General features: G+C 38.7%; 1 protein-coding gene across 1 annotated transcript in view; it reads right to left on the bottom strand.

The window, feature by feature from the left end:
* THADA (THADA armadillo repeat containing) overlaps positions 1–20,474 on the bottom strand; it is a 325,437-nt gene that overhangs the window by 200,664 nt on the left and 104,299 nt on the right.

Here is a 20,474-nt window from a genome sequence, read left to right as displayed (position 1 = left end):
ATAATAGTGCCTACTCTGTGGATTTACTGTGAGAAATGAGATAATACATGGACAAATCTAACACTGTACCTTCTCATCCAATTACACATGCATTGTTCTTTGGCCTTGGCTCCTGCTACCCAGCCCTCTTTGTTCCCCTCCCCACTTTAATAAAAGATGAGATGAAAGGAATAGAGAGGAGATTGGTACAAATTACCATTAAGGTCAACACACTCTGAGATTCTAAGATCTAAGAGTACCAGAGAACACAAGTCACTTTCAGTCTTGCCATACAAATAGCTTTTAAAAATACATGACGTGCCGCACTGAAAACATGAGTAAAATGTGGGTTTGGCACAAAAAATTTTACTTAGTATTCTGAATATATTAACACCTATACTTTGCAGTAATCATACACCAAACTATAAATGTAAGAGTCAAAGGCCAGGAAGACAGCTATAAAGTGGGATGGATGGATCCATATTGGTAGAAAAAAACATGGTTAGGGCATCCAAACACAAACACACTCACACACACACACACACACACAGGATGGATATGAGACAATAAAAATGATTGTATACAAGGCTGCTCTCACATTCTTCCACTCACATATGCTAAGAAAACAGTATTTGTTGTTGTATTTTTTTTAAGGCTTTCATAGAGCTTACTTTCTTTTCTTTAAAAATAAATTTATTTATTTATTTTTGGCTGCGTTGGGTCTTCGTTGCTGCACGTGGGCTTTCTCTAGTTGCTGGGAGCGGGGACTACTCTTTGTTGCGGTGCGCAGGCTTCTCACTGCAGTGGCTTCCCTTGTAGCAGAGCACAGGCTCTAGGCACACGGGCTTCAGTAGTTGTGGCACGCGGGCTCAGTAGTTGTGGTGCACGGGCTTAGCTGCTCTGTGGCATGTGGGATCTTCCTGGACCAGGGCTCGAACCCATGTCCCCTGCATTGGCAGGTGGATTCTTAACCACAGCACCATGAGGGAAGTCCCAGTATTTGCTTTTGATGTGCCCATTTTACTAGTAAAAACACACACTTCCATAACTGAACATACACACAAATAGGTGCAGATGCTTCAATAAAAGTATATTTCATCCTTGGAAAAGGAAAACCATATTTCTCATAATTATTTGTGATTACAATAGACCAGCTAGCCATTGAGTCTGTACAGAAATAATTTATAGCCATTGAGTCTGTACAGAAATAATTTAATGTCACTCTAATAGTTTTCCAAAAAGTCTCCAAATTTGCCAGAAAACAAGGAGCTTACAAAAATGGTTGATATAAAGACTAAATAAAAATAACTAATTGAAGGAACAGTCACTAATCGTTTTCATATGTAAATTTTGGCATTCCATCTTATTTTAAATTAATTCCATTAAATTGGTGTTTCATAGGTCAGGGGATTTTATGACTACAGACCAAAAATGTTGTTTATAAAGCCATTTACAGGGAACTGCCCACAAATATTTTCTAATACATTTTTTCCTTTTGTCCGATTCAAATTGTTATTGCTTCATTTTTTCCTCCTTTAAGTCCAATTTTGTTCTTTGTATTTACTTCCACTTCCTTTCTTTGCCCTTCAACAAGGGGTAGTCCATTATAAAGTCTACACCATTCTTTTAAAAATTCATATAGCACCAAATAACTCTAATCTGCAAGCACACTAAGGAAGAAAAGGGAAAAAAACAACAAACCAGGTGATAGGAGATAAATATTCTTACACACAAAGCCTCACTCCCCCAACAAAAACGCATAAATAGGGTGGCCAAGGCTTATTTATAGAAAGGACAAAGGGTAACACAGGATAAAAATGAAAATATAGCCAAAGAAGCCTCTTAGTCTCCTCTGGCCTAAATGAAATAGGGTTACTCAAGTTCATGGATTGGTAATGGATGATGTTGCAAAATAATGATGAATCAGAGTCATCACTAAAATATTGTTTTATTCTAAGGTTGGACAATATCATATGTTTCGCCCTAAAAGACATGACTCACAGGGAGCCCACAATTCCTTTTCCTTTCTTCCTTGAAATTTGAAAAAAACCAAAAAGGGGTGGGGTGAGGGAGCCACATATCCAGAGTTCCACACCATTTTAATGGTGATTCAATTCTGCTATTACTCAGATATGCGACTCAGGTAAGTCACCTAACTTCCAAGTCTCAGTTTCCTCATCTGTTAAAGGGGGATAATTATGCCTAACGTACCTATGTTACCTGGTTACCATCAAATGAGGTAAGAGATCTGAAAGTACTTTGAAATCATCAATTTCTGCTGATTCTACCTCCTATTTCTCAATTCTGTTCACTTCTTTCAATTTCCATTGTCACTATTCTAATTCAGATCACCAATATTTCTTCCTTAGCCTGGATCACCTTTACAAATATCAGACCACATAGGTGCCCATTCATGAGGAAAATGAGAAAAACCAGGGCAATATACATATAGCTAAACGTATTCCATTTAAATATCTAACATTTATTTGAGATTCTCCTGTGAGTGTGGTGTATGTGTATTTGTAGGCATGTATGTTAAAACGTTCTTCCTTTATTATTTTTTTTAAATAAATAAATTTATTTATTTATTTGTTTGTTTATTTATTTATGGCCGCGTTGGGTCTTCGTTGCTGCACATGGGCTTTCTCTGGTTGCGGCGAGCCGGGGCCACTCTTTGTTGCGGTGCGCGGGCTTCTCACTGCGGTGGCTTCTCTTGTTGCGGAGCATGGGCTCTAGGCGTGCGGGCTTCAATAGTTGCAGCACGCAGGCTCAGCAGTTGTGGCTCGTGGGCTCTAGAGTGCAGGCTCAGTAGTTGTGGCGCACGGGCTTAGTTGCTCCGCAGCATGTGGGATCTTCCTGGACCAGGGCTTGAACCCATGTCCTCTGCACTGGCAGGCAGATTCTTTTTTTTTTTTTTTTTTAAATAGGGAAAAGATCAGTAATCTTTTTTTTTTAATTTATTTAATTTTTTTTTTTGGCTGCATTGGGTCATCACTGCTGCACGCGGGCTTTCTCTAGTTGCAGTGAGCAGGGGCTACTTTTTGTTGCGGGGCACAGGCTTCTCATTGTGGCGGCTTCTCTTGCTGCAGAGCACAGGCTCTAGGCGCGTGGGCTTCAGTAGTTGTGGCACACGGGCTTCAGTAGTTGTGGCTCGTGGGCTCTAGAGCGCAGGCTCAGTAGTTGTGGCGCACGGGCTTAGTTGCTCCGCGGCATGTGGGATCTTCCCGGACCAGGGCTCGAACCCGTGTCCCCTGCATTGGCAGGCAGATTCTTAACCACTGCGCCACCAGGGAAGTCCCAAAACGTTCTTTATTTTATGAAATGAGCCTGAGAAGTGGGATGTTTTGTTTTTGAATTTTATTTTATTTATTTTTTAATACAGCAGGTTCTTATTAGTTATCTATTTTATACATACTGGTGTATATATGTCAATCCCAATCTCCCAATTCAAGTGGGATGTTTTTTAATGTCCTTTCGTTTTTTTTTTTTTTGGTTGGTTCATGAAGTCCAAACGTCTGGGTACCATTAGTCTATATTATCCTAACAAACAAAACTATTCAAACAAACTGATCTCCCAATCTTCAACGTTTACTCCCAATCCAGCTTCAGTGTGTTCTCTACACTGTGGCCAAAATGATCAAACTAAAACAAATTTAATCCTATTACACCTGTGCTTAAAATACTCTCCTTGCTCCTGTGTCCTCAAGTTGGCAGACAAGGTCCTCACCTCATCTCACGCCACGCCTCCTTGCACACAGCACAGCAATCGTGTGTTGTGATGACTCACTGTCACCCCCAGACTTCTGCACAGGAGCGGTCACCCTCTACCTCACCTGCCCTTTCCCAAGTAAATATTGCATATCCTTTTGTTCAGCCATTATCTTTCTTGCTCTAGGGTGTCTTTCTGGATTCCCTCAAGCCCAGATGACATGTATCTCCCACATGCCATTAGAGCAGCAACCCTTCCTTTCTTCACTGTAGAACTTGACTTGTAAACTGATAAATATTTACTGGGCTTCTGCTATGTGTCAGGCACTGCTCTAGGTGCTGGAGATAGAGCAGTGAATGAGACAAAGATCCACCTCCAAGGAGCTAATATTCTAGTTAGAGGAAACAGATTAGAAATCAAAATTCAAAATAACAGAGAAGTGAAATATTTGGTGATAGCTCATAATTGTATCCCATGAACCTGGAACAATGCCTGGCTCCTAGCTGGTGCTCAAAAATTATTTGTTGAATGAATAAACACAGGAGAGTCAAAAAGCAGTATACAAATGTGAAGGATTGACTACTGTGTGCACTGGGTTCAGACTGGCCTATTAAAATCTCTTCTTAGAGTGTGGCCCAAGCTTTCAGAAGCCTTAAAGCATGCTGTGTCAGTCACATCAGGGCATTCGCTATTCTGAGAGTTGGTTTTATACTTCGCAAAAGTAATAATTTTGCCAGTAATTTTTAGATCAAATGAGTTAAGCACTGAAGTCTCAAAAGTCCCAAATTGGCACAGCTTGCCTCTTCCTCAAACTCAAAACACAAAATTAAAAGAAAGCCAGTTCCTTATATGGTTCAGACACCAGGATGCTGGCTTCCTGCTACATCGAAAAGGTTCATACTGGAAAAGTCAATAACTACCATGAACAAGGACCTTGTCAGATCACTGTCAAGGCATAATCCCCACCTGAGTTATAACCCGCTGAAGTGAATTAAAAGTCAAGAAAGTAAACATTTAATGAATAATCAGTTGCCTTTGGTTCAAGAAAGGTCTTAGAAATAAGCTTTCCTTTAATTAAGAATAAAAGTACCCCAGAAAGCTGAAATGAGATCTGAGGAACACTCCACATGGGTCAGCTAGTCAGCATAAGAAAGAGTTGGCAGTACCCAGGTGAAACTGCTCCAGAGTGTGACTGTAACACCATTATGTTCATGCAAAGATTTGGAAAACAGATTTTCTGGACAGAACTGGGCCTGACATCTCCACTACCAAGCTGACAAGCCAAAAAAATAAACCTGGTAAAAAGGTACCCAGTGGTTTTGAAAATAGCTCGCTGTCTTTACTGACTGCTAATGATCAAGCCCTGGGCCTAGGCATGCACCAATCAATCAACCAAGGGACAAACATGTGCTTAAAAGTAAGCTAAGTGCTCTGGAGGACACTAGCACATAGAAGATACAATTCTAAGCCTCAAGGGTTTAAAATCAAGTTTAAAAAATTAGACAGAAATTAAAACAAAGCATGATTGAAGGACTGGTGTGGTAAGAGCCAACAGAGTGGCATAACCTGGCTCTGGAGACCAAAGCAGAGGGGAGAGCCTCCAAAGGGATGCTCAGGGAAGGCTAGTTTCACAGGAGGGAAGGCAACCAGGAGGCTGACAGATTTGGAAATGCAGAGGAAGAGAGGTCCTGAACTAGTCTAGGTGACTCCTGGCCTTGAAGGACAGCTAGGAGTCCCCTCTCCCAGGGGCGTGGGGAGCTTGAAGGAGGAGGAAGTATGTGCAGGAGATGGGGCTGCACGAGGACACCATGGAGGTAGAGATGTGTAAGGCCTGCCTGAGGACAAAGGAAAAGGCTACAGCAAAAAGCTCCTCCAGTAGAGAGCAGGTTGGAAGGCCCTGAATGCCATGCTAATGAATTTCAACCAGATTTCTCAAATACTGGAAAGCTACTTTAAGTTTTGGCCAACGAGTAACACGATGAATTGTGTTTAAGTCTGTCCTAAATAAACATTTTTACGTAAGTCTACACTGCCCACACAATAGAATTAAAAGGGAGAATTTTTCTCAACAATGTTCCAAAAGTTTAAAGACCAGCATATTTTCATAGATATTTAAATAAAATCATATCACTGTGGCTAAGTTTTAGATCACTCAGTAAATCACATATACTTGAGTAAATGCAGCAACCACTGAAAGGTTCATTTTCAACAGCACTGAAAATGACTTTTTAAAGACAAACCCAGTCCTAACTACACCTTACTTCACCCTCCCCCCAAACCTGACTAGTGTCTTTATTTTTGCATTAAGCGTTACAGATTTTCTTATGGACCTGGAAGGAAGAGCTGTTGGTCATCAATCTGGATGGTGCGTATTAATAACGTCTTTGTTCAGAAAATTTAATTATAGGTTTGAGCCTTGGACGAATGCAAAATGAAAATATTGGAGGGGACTTTCCTTCTGCTAATCTGCCAACTAAGCAGTACCATGGACTTTCAAAACTGTCCCTGTGCACATCATTTGGAGAGGCGGTCTCGTCCCTGGTGTCTGGGGCATGGCTGACCGCAGTTTACTCCTGATGGCTTCCCTGGCCTGATCTTGGGCTGCCCTGTGCCGCTCAACTTCCAACAGAGGTTCTGCAATCAAAGGCCCGAGGATGCTCAAATGTAATTTGGGCCGTTTCATACCTTTTAGAGGCTTGTGCCTCAACAAAGGCGACATGACTGCACTCGCTCACTCTCACTGGCTCCAGGCGACCCCAGGACTTTCCCACCTTTGACCCCATAAGCTGTGTAGACGGAGCCCAGAGTTTAAAGCCAAGCTTTAATCTACCCTCAAGTTTACAAAATGATTTTACTCTGACAAGTGATTATCTGGGAAAGGCTGCTGAATATGCTGAAAATGCAGTGTTCGAGGCTGCATTTTATACTTTGGTTATCATATAGATGCTAGCACTTAAAACCTGTATGGTGACAGAGCATAACTAGACTTATCATGGTGATCATTTTGAAATGTTTAGAAATACTGAATCACTATGTTGTGTAACAGGAACTAACATAGTGCTGTAGGTCAATTATACTTCAAAGACATGCAAACAGAAAAACTCATAGAAAAAGAGATCAGATTTGTGGTTACCAGAGGTGGGAGTAGTTAGAATTGGAAGAAGGTGGTCAAAAGGTACAAACTTCTAGTTGTAAGATAAATAAACACTAGGGATGTAATGTACAACATGATAAATACAATGAACACTGCTCTGTGTTAAACATGAAAGTTGTTAAGAGAGGAAATCCTAAGAGTTCTCAACACATGGAAAAAATTTTTTTTCTATTTCTTTCATTTTGTATCTCTATGAGATGATGGATTTACTGAACTTACTGTGGTAAGCATTTCCTGATGTATGTAAGTCAAATCATTGTGCTGTACACCTTAAACTTATACAGTGCTATATGTCAATTATATCTCAATAAAACTGGAAGAAAAAGCAAAACATAAAAAGATAAAAATAAAAACTATAAACAAGGAACCAAATAAATAGCAATCATATCAGTTAAAGACACTGGATTTTGAAAGTTTTCTGAGCAACTATGAAAGCAAGGAGAAAACCCTGGTTAATAAAAGACCTGCTTTCTAAATCTTAGGACATGTTCAGGCACTCTTCCACAGAAAGTCTAAGATTCCTGCCAGTGTCACAACAGGAAAAGTTGCCAACCAAAAACTGTCAATATGAATGAAAAAGTATAAAGAGAATTTCCCAAAGTAGTAGGGGGGAACAACAACTGCCTGGAAATCTCTAAATCAGTCCCTCCAAAAGCACTGTAGAGTGAGGGGAAATTCTCTAGTTTAAAAAGTAGGGGAAGCTTTCCAATTTAATAAAGTAAAGTTAAATAAAAAAGTAAAATAGAAGTTAACAATCTCTCCAATGTATTAAAACATTCAGATTCCTAGAGAAAAGCAATATGTAAATATAACGTAGAGGAATTATTAGGGCAACATTTAATTGAAAGATGAAAGAAACCAAATGATCAACAGATCATTTTGGAAACAAGACCGAAGGACTTGGGTTTCTCTTAATTTCTGCCATTCTTTCATTACTGAGCCCTTATGCTTTTAGAGGCACTATGCTTGGCATTGTGGGAGAATACAAAGATGAATTTGGCTTTCAGGTTCCCTCAGTACAGGGACGGGGGGGGGGGGACCCCAAATCAAAATCATAAAACACACAACAAAAAGCCATCCCTTTCTGAAACCTGCCTTAAATGTTAAAAGCCATTTTCAGTTCAAAATGCAAAGGTAACTCTTCCCACAGAGAGCTGATTATTTGGATAGGGACATGTGGTAAACATTTCCTAGGGAAGGAGAGAATGAAAAAAGGTCACAGGTCAAAGTCAACTGAGAAGAGCTGCAACATCTCAGCAATTTACAAATTTAAAGGAGAGCAACAGTTTGAAGGGTGGGGATAAACACACCACCTCCATTCATTATAAACTGAGAGTTAAGAGAGAATCTTTTCCTTCTCTGGGGTGAGTACCACAACATCTGTTCTCTTGTCATAACAGCAGCTAAGTTGATTTAAGAAAATATTCTCTCTCTCTCTTTTTAAAGCTGTTGGTGCATAATTACACGATTTCTCTTGAGCCTTGGTTTCCTTAAGACGTGTTTATTCTGCACATCTGCTCTCCCCATACCTGATTACACAAAGGTATCATAAATAGCAAACCAACAGGTATAAAGAGACCAGCCCTCAAAACAGATCAAAGCAAACAGCCCGTGGAGTCCTTTGGAAATCTTGGCTGGCGGCTCTTGTAAATAAAAGTGCTTCTAAAGCAGAAAGCATTCAACTACCGTATTTATATAGGACGTGATTGACAGGTCAGTTATTAACTTCATAAAAACACAGGCAATGTTAACTAGCAAGAATGTTTGTTCTAGCTGTTCTATCTGAAGGAAAATGAAATCCAAGATAGAATGGCTTGCTCTCTGTTTCTTTTAAGTATTTATTTTAGAACCGTGCAGTATAAAAGAATGTTTTTTCAAGTCAGTGAACTTAAGCTATTTTGCTTACTGTTCTGGAATTTAAGTATGTTGTTATAATTCTTTAGAAAACAAATGTTACATTTACTGAAGGCAAATTCCAATGGTGCACCATGATCTTTTCAACCCCTTTTTTCAAGAAAAAAAAATTATTCTTTTGAATTACTAAAAATTTTTTTAAAGTACATTAATTAATGTTTCTTCCAGTAACTAAAGTATATCAAATCACAGAATCAAAGAGCAGGGTTTCCTCCCACTGCTCTAGAAGAAGGCATGTATGTGTTTCCTGAATTGCCTATGGTAGCAAGTCTAAAATTTGCCAAAAGGAGATAAGAATAAACCGGTCTGTATTTCATTAATAATACTTTGAGGGCTTCTCTTTATTATGAATACATTCTGTTCGATCATTCACTTCAATATTACAATGCAGTACCTTTTATTTTTTTAATTCTTTCAAAAAATAACATCAGTTATATGCAGATATATGGTCAGGAAATCTTCAAAACCCACTTCTGTGTGCAAGGACTTTCATCCTTGAGGCTTAATAAAGTTAATCCCACCCCTATCCCAGTGGAAAGTAACACAAATGTCAGCCTATGTTTCTCCAACTTGAAGAGCAACTTTATAATAGATTTAAGCAACTCTATGGCAAAGAAATTCAAACCTTGCATCTATCCAATCTATATAATCATTCTTCTATGAAATGATTTTCTTTTAAAGTAACAAGGAAGAAATACAAGGAAAAGTTGGGAAGAAAAAAAAACCCAAATTTTGCTTTTTTGAATCAATCGGCCAGTACTTTTAAGACTGAAATTATATAAAGTTGGCATTTCCCAGCCAAATAAATGCTTATGAAGTGGACTGTGTGTTTATGTGCATGTTTGTTTATACATGTTTAATATCCTCAGGACTGAGAGTTCTTCAATGTAAACATAAGTTTTGTTAAATGCCTCTTCAATTAAATTTAAAGGCTATTTGTTATCAAAATGTTTCACTCTTAGCAAAGGCTGTCATTATGAGAGCTAAATACCAAACACAAGAGCAAACGAAAAATCCCCAGAAAGTCCATCCTTGCTCATCAGTACGTTTAATGCACCACAATCCTGTTTTCTTCAGCACTCCTACCAGCAACAATCTTTCAGAACACAGAATTCTTACGAAATAAATACTCAGCCTTAGAACATGCCCTGGCCTCCTCCACTATCCACCCCTCCCCCTTTCCCCCCCCCGCAGGACTATATTTTCAAACTAGAATATTTGTTTTGACAGACTTCTGCTTGCTTAATTCTCTGGCAAAGGATTGCTTGTTGCGCCCCTAGCCAGTAATGAACATTTTGCCAGAAATATGCAACTTTTCGCACAACAAGAAGAGGGAATTAAAACAAAACAAAACAAAACAAAAAACTGCCGGCAGAGACTTCCAGAATTGAAGATAAAAGCAGGCACGCTGGATGAACAGAATCCTTTCCCTTAACATATCATAATTTCCTCTTGTTTTCCCTGCTTCTCGCTATCAGGAGGAAAACCTTCATTTGGCGTTTTCACATACCTTCTCTACACTATATAAAGCAATGAGAAACTATTCCCTAAATCTTGGTTTCTAATTAAAGAATCACTTATCCAAATGAAAAATGTAGGTTAGCTAATCCTACTCAGAGAGTAAATCTCCAAAACAATTTCTTAATAATAGTTTATCAGGAAAATTAAAATCCATTGAACTTGTTTAATCCAGTGGAATACTTCTCTTTCATGATTTTTCCAGTTACACTGAAGGACCTCACACTCAAAAACTTAACAGTGCAACATGGCTCCACCTTCCCCCTCTGGGCTCAGAAGGGTTGGGCGGGATATCTCACACTCACGGCAGAGAGCTTAGGGTGTGGGTGAAGTGCCTCTTTCTACAACTACGCAGATTCTTGGGAGGAGTGGCCCACAGAGTAGATTTCCTGCATGGGTGGAGTCAGACACTTTCCAAAAAAACAAAACAAAACAAAATACTCATGGACCTTGAAAGGGGGGCACAGGGGAACTGACAAACATGTCCTAAAGAATATCAGACTGTCGAAATAATCTCTGCTGAGAGATCCTCTTTCTCCACACATCATTTAAACAGTGATGCCCCCAGGAGCCTATCCTCACCCGTCTGGGTTCTCTCATTCACTTTCTGGCATAAAATACCATCTCTCACGGACAACTCCTTTGTCCAGCCCAGAGCTCATTCATATGCTCCAGACCCAGGATATTGAACTGCTTGATGAGTATGTTCCATTGGATGTCCCTCAGGCGTCTCAAAACAGATACAGTAACTGAACTCAGTATCTCCCCCATCCATCACCAATCTGTTTTTCCTCCTAAATCTTCACCTCTGTAAATGGCACCATCAGCCCCAGACACTGTCCCAAGCCCCAAATCTGCCATCATCTCATTATCTTTCCTCTTCTGTGGTCTCCTCATTTTTCATTAAATACTGTTAAACCGACTGTCTTAATATCTCTAATCAACATGCCCTTCTCCACTGTCCTTGCCTACCCTCTTTCTGACCTGCACTCACCTCTCACCACCCAGTTTATCCAGAGTTTCCCAAAGTGTGTTCCTTAAAACATAGTTCTTCATAAACTACTCCATAAAAAGGATTCCATAATTCAACATTTTAAGCGAGTAACTATACTGTGACTGGAAAGTCACAATACCTATCAGCATATTAGAGTCTTCAAGAAATCCTGGATTGAACAAACGTGTTCACACCAACCTTTTACCACTGTCATCTGTCCTCCTGGCTCCCTTTTCTTCCTCTACTGTTTTCTTGGCTAACTTCTACTTATCCTTCAAGCTCAGGCCCTGATGCTTATAGGAAGCCTCCTCTGACAGCAGGTACTCATCCCTACTCTGCGCTTCCAAATCTCTCCTTGCATGCCTCTATACAGAACATTCATGCCAACGGTGTGTACTTTCCTGTATGTCTCCTTCCCTTGACTGTGAGACCCTTAAAGGAAAAGACTTTGACTCATTTATCTTTCAACGCCTAGCACATTACCTGGCGTGTAGCAACGGATGAATAAACACTGCTGAGTAAATGAATGGCAATAATAGCAAAATGTATTATCATTTACTCTATGCCAGGCACTCAATCCCCTTGCATGTATTAATTCACTTACTCCACCCCAAAGCCCTGTGAGGTGAGTGCTAGTTGTTTCCCCCATTCGATACATGTGGCAACTGAGGCAGAAAGAATGAATAAGTTTTATTATTTCTCCAATATAATCTTACTTTCTTATCTCCAGCAGAGTAAATACAAGTAATTTTAATCTACTTCTTAGGAAAGAGGATGTGATAAAACCAGTGGAAAGCTGTTTGGCAGGACATTGTTACTTTTAGAAATATTGTATATTACAGAACAAAAAGCTTTAATGTAATGGAAAAATAACTGGATTAGGAGTCATATCTGAATTTGACCACCAGCTCTGCTTCATACTAGATATGAGAAATGTAGCAAATTAATAATATAAATTCCAAGTGTGTTATTTATAATGAGGACAATAATACTTATTGAGTATTCCAAACAAGGATTACATGACATAAGTATATGAAAGTCCTTTGCAGCTTTTATGTTATAAAGTTGGGTATACTGATGCTATTACCTTCACAAACAATACAATGGAATGATATCTGACTCCCCATATACCAAGTATATATAATTGATTACTGTATATTTTTAATTTTTATTTCCCTTGTGGATAAACTGGTCCAAATAAGTGGAAAAGTTTTCAATCTACATAGAGATTTCTACTGAAAGTTTAAAAACTTTCTACTAAATTGAACCAATCAAACTACATCTGTTTTGAGGCTCACAGTATAAACTGGGAAATAACAAAAATCACTGAGAATTAATAAAAAAAAATCTTGACAAAAGTCTTAAAAATTTCAACAAAACCATGACCAGCACAACTGACTAAATTATCTACACTGTAGAGACTGTCTACACTCTACTGTCACTAATGGAATCTTATATAATATAACCAGTGCTCTCAGCCCTACAAACTATGAACAGCTCAATAGATAAATCTCAATAAGCCTCCACATCAAACAGACTGGAAGAAATCAAAAGACCGCTGAGCTAAGCCAGACCAGGCTGATATTTTGGTTTATTGGTTAACTGTTATGTTTGGAAAGGCATAAAGCTTAATTGCGAGGCTTGAGGTGTATGTCAAAAATGCCTGACTTAAGTAGAAATTCTGATCATAGCATCTGTCACTAGTTAAAATACATGGAGCTCTTTATCCAGGATGTTTTTTGTTGTTTATATTTTCAATAAATGAAAATAACCCAGTCACATGGTGACTAAATATGAGTCATTGTTTCAGCATTTTGAGAAGGGTTTTTAAATCCCAGGTGTAAATTAGGGAGTAACACTGTTGTTAATCCAAGCCATGTGGAAGTTAAAAAGGGGGGAAATCTGGTTTAGTTTATGACTTCTTGTGGTATTAACCATAGGTTTCTCACAAATATTAATGAATACAACACTTTGAAACACTATATGGAAAAGTGAAATCCAGTGGTGTTATTTGGATATTTTTACCATTTTCTACTGAATAACTAACTCCATTTGGCTGAACAAGCAACAAAAGTAAACATTTCTTAAAGGCCCTAGGAGAAATAATTTCTTCTAGCAAAGGTCCAGTAAAGGTTTCAGTAAAAAAACAGAAAATGAGGTCTTCATCACTGCCTTGCCCTCGTTTTCACTGCTACCAAAGCTACTCAGCTATACCTAACCAATCTGTATTTACACAGTGCTTTAGGATATACATCAAACTTAAAACACAATCCCTCCCCTTAAGAACTTGGAATTGATTTGAGAGTACCTAACTAATTCATAAGAAGCAGTACCAACACAAGAAAGAGACGGCACACATCATTTGGGGTACACCAGGAAGAGGCCTAAGGAAATGGAGACCAGTGAGTGCTGGGATGACCAGTTTATTCGTTCAGTTAATTTAAAAACAATTCTCACTGAAAGAGAGCCTCCTATACACCAAGCATCACTACACCAGGCCCTTTATGAGCATTACCATGCTTACTCCTCACAGCAACTTGGGAGGCAGATCCTAGTATCATCCCCAGTATATGATGATGCTGAGATAAAGAAAGTGAGGCTCAAGGGACTAAACGTGCCCAAAGTCAGAGCCAGAAGTTAAATCTAGAGCTGCCTAGCTCAACATGCATTTTCTTAGCAACATCAATAGATCATTTCTTTGCCTCCTATGTAAGGCAGACCCTTTACAAGGTACTGGGGCCAAAACGGGCACCAGACACAGGCCCTGCTCTCAAGGAAGCCATAGTCAGGTCAGGGAAAACTTCCTAGAGGAAAAAAGATACAGGTTGAATCTCAAAGGATGGGAAAAATCAGCATACGATAAGTAGATGAGAAGGGACAAGCATTTTAGGAGCAGAAAAAGCATGAATAAAAGCAACAAAAAGGAAAATCTCAAAGGAATGGTAGGCAGATTAGCTTGATTAGAGTATATGTATTTGTTGGTAGAAGTTTAATAAATATTTGTGGGTTGGACTAACAGGAGATAAGGTGAAAAGGGCAGGTTCAAATTATATAGGGCCCTGAAAGCTAAGCTGAAGAAAATACAATTAACCAACAAATAATGTGGGCAAATGTTCAACCTTATTAGTAAGAAAAGCAATATAAATTGAAACAACATGGTAATTCCCCCCCCACACACATTCTTTTAAATTTGCATTAAAAAAAGAATAATACCCACTACTAGAAAGATTATATGTGCTGGCAAATTTGTAAATTGATATCTTATTTAAAAGAAGTCTGGCTATCAGTTTCATGGAATGTTTATATTCCTTAACTCTACTTCCATTTCTGATCATTTATCCCAAAGAAATAATCCAAAAAACATGGGCGAAGCTAAAATGTATGAGGTTATTCCCTGTACCACTTTGCATAGTGTGGAAAAATAAGATGGACTATAAATGCTCAATGGTAGAGAGTTGGTTAAAACAAAACAAAAAAAGGTTTAACAAAAAGCACAAAGGCTAATAATCAAAGGGGCACAGACCTTAGACCATGGGCAACAGAGAACTAATGAAAATTCCTGAGTAAGAAGGTGACAAGGGGAAACTTTTTCAAGATTAATTTATCAAGAAATCTGACAATATATAAAAAGAGTCTGAAGACTAGTTATATTACTTTGTTGCCAAGAAATCACACCAAGGAGAATCTATCCATAAGAAATAACCCTATATGTTAAAACACTTCCTAAAATAAAGATACTCACCACACCATTATTAAAAATATTTTTAAAACTAGGGGAAAACTAAATATTTAATAGTAAGAGAATTATTAAGTTAACCATGATTTGTCCATCATAAGGAAATGTTACTTAAAAATGCTAGAAGAACTTCCCTGGTGGCGCAGTGGTTAAGAATCCGCCTGCCAATGCAGGAGACACGGGTTCGAGCCCTGGTCTGGGAAGATCTCACATGCCGCAGAGCAACTAAGCCCGTGAGCCACAGCTACTGAGCCCGCGTGCCACAACTACTGAAGCCCGTGCACCTAGAGCCTGTGCTATGCAATAAGAGAAGCCACTGCAATGAGAAGCCCACCACAATGAAGAGAAGCCCCCGCTCGCTGCAACTAGAGAAAGCCCACGCACAGCAAGGAAGACCCAACACAGCCAAAAATAAATAAATAAAAAATAAATAAATTAAAAAAAAATGCTAGAAAGAGTGGTACACAAAACCAAGAAAAATCATTACATTTCAATTTAATTAGGGGTGGGGGCAAGAAGAGATTTCCAGAGAAAGAAACCTCCATAGAAAATGCCATGAATCCCCTGGAATTCAATTTTCATGGGTGAACCAACCAGTTTGGCAGTGCATGGTAGCACAATGTTGAAGGCAGTCAGGGCTGAAAACATGAAGAAAAAGAACAAGCAAGTATTTGAGAATGATATGTCCATCTGTAGAAAGGGCTACAACTTATAAATGATCATCTGGCAATTGAAATACGTTTTCCAAAGACATAAATATTATAAATGGTGGCACTGCAGATAACCCACAGAAAATATATTTACTTCCCCTTTGAAACACTATACTTTTACAATGATAAAATGTTAAAGCCTATGTTATTGCAGTATTAGTAACTAATCGAAGCAAGAGAACACCATTGAAAGAGAAGTTCTCTTTCACTTCCCTAAAATGTTGACGCTTAAGGAAAATTAAGTTGGCTTAATTAAATGCACAAAGGAGACAGAGATGATGACTTGTGGTGTGTTTCTGGGAAAAAGGGGGCGTTCACCACCGTCAGAGGCCAGTGACACTGTTCTATTAGTACAGAGAATTTCATTTCCAAATACAGATAGGGGAGGCATATCACTAATACTGCCCTCTTGTTTACTGGTCATGATCTGAATCATTGCTTGTCCCACAGATAGAACAAAGGCAAGATAAAGAAATGGTCGCATGAGTCTTTCCCGCCTAAATGGTAGAAGAACTGGGATGGGAAGGAGGAAGGGTCTAGAAAGGATGAGTGTGTGAAAAGTGTGAGCTCTGCAGAGGCGCACTTATGCAGTGGCAGGGAAGAGAGGAAATGGGAGGAGTGGCACATGCAGGCTCTCCCCCCAAGAGAGAGGAAAGGAGCTAACAGAGTACTCATGGCTTTCCACCTTGCATTACAGTTGAGTTCAAGTCTTAGCTCACTTCTTCCACTATTCTTCAAATACATAGACCATATTTTATAAATGTCTATACTCCTCTCAGTGCTCAGTCTTGAACGTAGTAAGCATGTTTGTTGAATAAATGATGAAGAAAAAAAAATGTTGGACCATCTAAACAGACCACCAACTATAAAAATGAAACCAGTGGCCTAGAAGGAGGGCTTGGATTGTAGGGGGTGAAAATGGGGATCAAGTGAATTAAAGGGAGGAAGTGTGTAACTGACCATTTATATGTATCTAAATCAGTTGTTCACAAGAGTCATCATAGAGATAAACAGAAGAAAGACAAAGATGTATTAGGAGCAATGGATGGCTCTAGGAATGTGTTTATAGAGTAGAAAATTCCAGACCTCCAAGATTTAGCACCTGGATCAGACTTATTGATCCTTGTCAAATGTAGCCAGTCTGACCCCATCTTCTGCTGAGCCGGGCTGGTCTGCCCTGACCTAGACAGACTCTTGTTCCACTTCTATAAAGGCAGTTTGTACAGAATAAAATGCTAACAGTTTGGAAAGACAGAAAAGAAAAAAACCTGGCAGATAGAGAAAGAGAGATTGTTCAAGACAGTTGGCCTAATTTGAATTCAGAGGCCCCAACATTAAAATACTATGCTCAATTTAAATAGAATAGGAATTTTTGGTTAATAAATTAAAATAATTAAGTACCAATTCCAATAAACTTAGAAAGATCATTTGACTTCACACCATTTGGCCCTACAATAACAAAATCAATGTTGTAATATACATTGGTCAAATTCCAAAGTGAATTAGAGTTTATAATAAAAAACAATGTTAACATTCTGTTAGCTTGTTAGAGATTAGCTATGAATCAGGGAGATATTTCATATTGCAGAGCAGCATTTTCTGACTTAGAAAGTCATTGTATTTTATTCAGCATCTCTATTTTAAAGCTTTACAAAACTTTTTTCATGTGTGAAGACAAAACTTTGTTCCTGAGCGAGAATTTTATAATGAAGGCTTGCCTTCAGAAGCGAATTATACAGAACCACATATCCAGACACTTTTACTATGTCATATCTTTTAAAAATTATATGGAGGAATTGCACAAATAAAGGAAAAAAATACACTTTCCTATTAGGCTAAAATACTACATATATTATTATTTATCTTCCTAACATTTTCACAGCTTTTGAGATAGCCTAGAAGAATGTAGCAGCAGACATCATTAGTCACCTAACAAAAATCCATTCCCTCATCCCATCCTTCCTTTAACAGTATTTGACTTTGGTTGGGTATTCACCCTTCTCTGAGTAGTCATATGCTTCAGGGAGGGCTGACACCAACCCCAGATCCAACTGGAGAATCCTAATTAGTCTAAGCTAATTATGGTGGATCCATTTCCCTTGTCAGGGATAAGTTGGGGCATACTAAGATGTTAACTCTGCCAAAAAGATGTTAAGGAAAGTCTGTAGAGTGTGGAGTTGACAGCATGGGAACACATACAAGAGGTGGTGCTGTCATTCTTAAAAAGAAATAGGGATGCCACAAGGCCACTGAATATTGCATCTACTACATCTAGATGTGATGGCTGGAACTGTGGCCATCTTGAAACCATGAAGGACGCTTGCCTGAGGCCAATGCCTTCACATCCAGGATGGCACAGCAAAAAACTGAAAGAACCTGGGTCTCTGATGACGTCATCAACCTGGAACGAATCAATCCCCCTTAAAACTTCTTGGTTATATGTGAGATAATAACTTTTCCTTATTGTTTAAATTTTGATTTGGGTTTTCTGCTACTTGCAGCCAAAAGCATTCTAACTGCTTCAAGTCTGAATTATTTCAAGCCTCTGTTTAAATATTAACAAATGAAGCTGTTATTTGGGAGATGAAGGACAACAACAGGGTATGCTGCTAGCAAGACATACAGACCAAAGGTACAGAACTCAGCCGTCCTAGTAGATCCTAAGGCCTTACCTATTATATTTCAGAGCTGGCTACTGTTCTGTTCCCCTCTCCCTACCTGCCTTTCCAACACACACACACACACACACACACACACACACACACACACACACACACATACATACATACATCACACCCTGATGGGCTTGGTACTGACCTTGCTGATCAGTTCATCAACCAGGGTGTAGGCCCTATTTCCCCCATTATCAATGATCAAGGCTTTGGGAAAATGGACGTTATCTTCTTCTGACAAAATGGTAGAAGAAACTGATTTAGGATATAAAGTTCATTCTCCCAAAGAGGCACTTTATTTATGTATTTTAAATTTTTTTAATAAATTTATTTATTTATCTTTGTCCGCGTTGGGTCTTCGTTGCTGCACATGGGCTTTCTCTAGTTGTGGCGAGCGGGGGCTACTCTTTGTTGTGGTGCGCAGGCTTTTCATTGAGGTAGCTTCTCTTGTTGCGGAGCATGGGCTCTAGGCGTGTGGGCTTCAGTAGTTGTGATGCGCGGGCTCAGTAGTTGTGGCTCGCGGGCTCTAGAGCACAGGCTCAGTAGTTGTGGTGCACGGGCTTAGTTGCTCTAAGGCATGTGGGATCTTCCTGGACCAGGGCTTGAACGTGTGTCCCCCTGCATTGGCAGGCAGATTCTCGACCACTGTGCCACCAGGGAAGTCCCCAAAGAGGCACTTTAAATATAAGATTTTAAAAGGTCTAAAATTATGAAATTTTCATTGATTCATATTTATTTACCACCTACCACATGCCAGGATACCATTTTAAATTTATATCTGGTGGACTTCCCCAGATATAAATTCCCCAGATATAAGTTCTTTAACTTGGGGAAATACTGCATGGCATATCCCACTCTTGAAGAGACACAAAAACCACTGTAGCATATTAAATGTTCTGAGAAGTCCTGTCATAAAGAAATTTTTATTTAATCCAGCATTTCCAAAACTTACTTGACTTTACAATTTACTTTTCACTAAATATCTTTTTAATAACTTAAGGAAGCTAGTAATCCTTAAAACATAAGGCATATTCCCCTCTAATATAGCCACTACTCAATTTAGAAGTAACAAAAAGAATAAATGCTGAAAAAAAACCATACCAAGCTGGAACCGAGCTTTAATAATCTACAGAGAGTATCAGTTATTCCTAAGTAACTTTCTTCCAGGGTCTTGCATCATATTCTCCAATACTACCAGCGGGGGACACAGAATGCAATCACTTCTCAACTGATTCCTAAAACAATGCCTTTATCATGGAATACTCCAATACTAAAACTTATAAATGATTCATAATGTTGTGTAAAATTCAAACCAGTCTCCTTGGCTTGTTTTACTCATTGATATAGCCCCAGAACATGGTTCAGTGCTTACACAGAATAGATGGTCAGTGAATCCTTGACTCTAGGAATAAATGACTAAATGGATGAACGGATGAATATTTCCATCATGTGCTTTCAGTCCTGGTCTGGTTTATCTTCTAACTTTCTCAGACATATACAACATGTGTTCTAATCTCGATATCTTTGTTCATGCCTATATAACCTTATATGCAACATCCTCGTCTTTACCCATTCAAATCCTACCCATTTTTTCAAATCCAGATTAAGCCTGACTCCTGTACAAAGCCCAACCTCATCCTCCTCTGACCCCCTCATCCCCTGACAATATCAGAGTTTGATACTCATTTTTCCTAAGCTAGCTCACATGTTGGTCTTCTCTCTCAGTAAATGATAAAATCCTTGAAATCCAAGACCATGTCATAAACTACTTGTGTACATATTAGAGTGGCAAGGCACATAGCAAATATTCAATGAAAAAATTTTATTGATTGTATTTTATTAAAAGTTTGGTGTGTAACAAGAATAGTTCAAAATTCCTGGAATTTCTAAACTATCCATTACTAAAATCAATAGTTATAAGGACCAAGTTCTGAATAAAGAAGAAATATTATCCAAGTTCTAAAGAAACTGTTCCCTCTGGTTTTAACCTCTTTGACTCCATTTTCTCATTTGGAAAAGAGCTCTGTGGTATTTCTCTACAGGTATTGAATGAGCAACAAATACTGCTTGTAAAACCCCTGATAAATG

Source organism: Balaenoptera musculus, chromosome 13 (genome assembly GCF_009873245.2).
Source record: "Balaenoptera musculus isolate JJ_BM4_2016_0621 chromosome 13, mBalMus1.pri.v3, whole genome shotgun sequence".
Taxonomy (NCBI): domain Eukaryota; kingdom Metazoa; phylum Chordata; class Mammalia; order Artiodactyla; family Balaenopteridae; genus Balaenoptera; species Balaenoptera musculus.
The sequence above is the reverse complement of the archived record's forward strand: the minus strand, read 5'-3'. Positions and strand labels throughout refer to the sequence as shown.